The following is a 3,845-nucleotide window of genomic DNA, read 5'->3' on the forward strand; positions in this document are numbered from 1 at the left end:
GTGTGTGTGTGTGTGTGTGTGTGTGTGCGCGTGTGTGTCTGAGAGTAGGAGAGAGAGAGGCAGCATTATGCTCTATAAAAAATACTGCATAGACAGTGCAGATTCTCTTATGTACACGGTCTATGCAGTATTTTTTAGGGAATGTGAAATTGCGTTAATATTTAATCAAAGAGTGAATTCAACAATGAGGCCCATGTAGAACCAACTCTCTCTCTTTCTCTCTCACTCTCTATCTAGCTCTCCCTTCTTTCTCTCTGTCTTGCTCTTCTCTCTTTCTTTTTCTTTTCTCTCTCGCTTTCTCTTGCTTTTCCTGGTGCTCTTTCTCTCTCTCAGTGTCTCTCTTTCTTGCTTTTATTGACTCTTTCTTGTTTCTTTCTTTCTCTCTCTCTCTCTCTCTCTCTCTCTCCATCTGCCTCTCTTTTTTCCTCTCTGTCTTGCTCTCCCTGGAACTATATTGCTCTATTCCTCTTACTGACTCTTTCTCTTACTCTCTCTGTCCCTCTTTCTTCTGCCTCTCTCTCTCTCTTGCTCTCACTGGCTCTCTCTCCTCCCTCTTCTCTGAATCCCTAGTGTTTGTGCCTCTGTGTGTGTGTGTGTGTGTGTGTGTGTGTGTGTGTTTTAGCTACATTTCTTTCCCAGTTGAAGAAACCACAATCACCCAATAAACAATTAATTAAAATTGCTTGTTAAAACTGACTCTCAATACATTTCTAGATTGACAATAGACATTTTTTATTTTGTTCTTTTTCATTTGATACAGTATAATTTGAATAGACTTTCTAGTTATATATATTGCTGATTTTGGTGCAGTGCTGGGTGCAGCTTCTTCCACAGATCCCCCCCCCCCCCCAACATAATCAGTAGCAACTAATAGGGGCCCAAGCACTCGCAGTAAAGATCAGAGAGTGACACCCTGTGGCCAGCTTTGATCACACCACCCCCACACACTCTGGACTAATGTTGACAAATACAAAGAAAACCGAGATCCCATCTTTCACTTTCTCTCTCCTGTATTTTCAGTCCTTCATTTCTCTCTTACTCCCTCTCTCTCTCTCTCTCTCCATTCATACAGGACTAGAGTGGGTAAAATTCCACTCCTCTAGCACCCCCCTCCTTTTTTTCCCCCATGAGACACTGCACTCGCTCACAAGAGCCCAGCAACCACTCTTATTAACTGACCTAGAGGGGGAGGGGTGTGTGTGTGTGTGTGTGTGTGTGTGTGTGTGTGTGTGTGTGCATTTGTGTGTGAGAGGGTGTGAAATGCTTGAGAGTGAAGACGAGAGTGAGCGATATAGAGAAATAGAGAAAACGAGAGAGAGTGCACTCATTAAAGGTTTACATTGTATTAGGAAGACCCCATTCTGACTGAAAAGCAAAAAAAAAGTCCAGTGGTGGGACATTACAGCAAATGGATGTGATATTTTCTCTAATAATATAATCAAAATACATGTACATAATTGTCCAAAATGAGCTGTGTTAATGAAGGGAGAGAGCATGTGGGTGTATGACTGACTTTCAGTGTTGTTTTCTAACAAGAGGGAGTTCCTTGTTCTTGGCCATGGGAAAGGGAGCAAGAGGAGAGAGAGAAGGAGGGAGAGAGAGAGAGAGAGAGAAAGAGAAGGAAAAAAGAACGAGGAAAGAAAAAGAGGTGAACTCTTGGGGCCCTGGCCCCCCCCACCCCCCCTTCCCGAATGAGAGTAATATAATCCAGATGTACTCTCTCTCTCTCTCTTCCCTTCTCCTTCTCTCTCCCTCTCTCACAATGATATAAAATGCTTTCTCTCATTACAGAATTGTGTGTGTGTGTGTGTGTGTGAGAGAGAGAGAGAGAGAGAGAAAGAGAGAGAGAGAGAGAGTATGTCCGAGAAATGCAATGCATTGTACAGAAATGCAAAGAAATGACTTTATGTAGTTAAATGTAAACCCAAAAAGAAACATTTCCCAGCTCTGTTCATGAGAGAAGGTGTGCATGAAAGACTGAAATGGGAGGAAAACAGTGATTCATACTTAGTTGCATGATTGCTGCAGTTTGCTGCTCTGTACAATACTCTGCCCATATTAAACCATTTTTGTAATCGCATTATTTAAAAAACTGCATTTTGGCAACAGAAGGAGAGGAGAAAGAGTCAGGCAGCCACCAGGCCCCTCCCCCTCAAAGAGGCCCCTCCCCTTCCACCCTCCTCCTTCCCCACCACAGGCCCCTCTAATACAGCCATGTCTATAACTATTTGGACAGTGACACAATTTTTGTCATATTGCTTCTGTACACCACCACAATGGATTTGAAATGAAGCAATCGAGATGTGATTGAAGCGCATTTTCAGCTTTAATGCAGGGGGTGCAACAAAATATTGCATTAACCGTTTAGGAATTACAGCCACTTTAAGCAGTTCTATGGTCAGGTGTGGCCCGTTCCTGTGACAAATTAAGTAGATAAAAGGCCTGGACTTCATTCCAATTATTGAATATGCATTTGGTAGCCATTCATGGGAGCTCTCAATATGCAGCCCAGGGAGATGTTGATTTAAGTGAAGAGGGCAGAAAAATCAAACCCTATCAGGTTTAGTAGTGGCCAAATCTATAAGCATGAACAACTTGGTACATTCTTAAAAAGAAGGAACATGCTAGTAACCTCAGCCCACTTCTGAAACAAGATGCCTTTGGACAAATGAAACCAAAATTAACTTGAAACCAAACGGTGAGAGGAGAAGAGTGTGGAGAAAGGAAGGATGGGTTCATGATCCAAAGCACACCACATCATCCATCATAGATAGAGGTAGTGTTACAGCATGTATGATTGCCAGTGGAACTGGGTGTTCATTGGTGATGTAAGTGCTGACAGAAGTAGCAGGATGAATTCTGAAGTGTACAGAGCAATACTGTCTGCTCAGATTCAGTCAAATGCTGAAAAACTGATAGCACAGCGCTTCACAGTACAGATGGATAATGACTCAAAACACACAAATACAACCCAAGAGCTTCTTAAGGCAGAGAAAATGAATGTTCTTAAACGGCACCTAACCTCAACCAAACCGAGCATGCTTCTCAATACTGAAGATAAAACTGACAGAAAGGCCCCAAAACAAGCAACAACTGAAGGAGGCTGCAGTAAAGGCCTGGCAAAGCATCTGGAGGCGAGGAAGCTCAGCATTGGGTGATGTTCATGGGTTCCAGACCTCAGGCAGTCACTGACTGAGGTCAAAAGATTTGCACCCAAGTATTAACAATAATTCTTGTTTTTACAGCTATGTTAGTTTGTCCAAGTACTTCTGAGGCTGTGAAAATGGTGCCAATATGTAAAATGTAATTCCTAGATAGTAATGCAGTATTGTTGTTCAATTCTTGAATTACAGCTGAAAGTCTACACTTCACTCCAATTCCATTGTGGTGGAGTCCAAATACTTATGGACTCGACCCCTCTTCTTCATCCTTTTACCATCCCTCAGATGTTCCTACAGCTCTTCTCCCATACAGGCCCCTCCTTTTCCATTGTGGCCCCTCCCCCTCTGCACATATCTAAGCTACTCCTCTTCCAGGCACCGCCCCTCTACTACAGCACCTCCCTTTCATCTCATCTCCTCTACCCTAGCTCCCCCCCCCCAACTAGACCCCTCCTCTCCATGTTCTCGCAAAACACCTCCCCTTCGCCCCCAGCTCCTTCCCTAAATCTTCTCCCTTAGCTCCTCCCCCTCCCTCATCTAGATCTCCTATCAGCCCCACCCCTTCCCCCCCTCCACATTTCTTCAACCCCGCCGCCTCAGGTTCCGCCTCTTTCTCGTGAAGCCCCTCCCTCACTTTCTCTCTCTCTCTCTCTCTCTCTCTTGCTCTGTCAGAACGCGCGAGCG

The sequence above is a fragment of the Pygocentrus nattereri genome, chromosome 22 (assembly GCF_015220715.1).
Source record: "Pygocentrus nattereri isolate fPygNat1 chromosome 22, fPygNat1.pri, whole genome shotgun sequence".
In the NCBI taxonomy this organism is placed as follows: domain Eukaryota; kingdom Metazoa; phylum Chordata; class Actinopteri; order Characiformes; family Serrasalmidae; genus Pygocentrus; species Pygocentrus nattereri.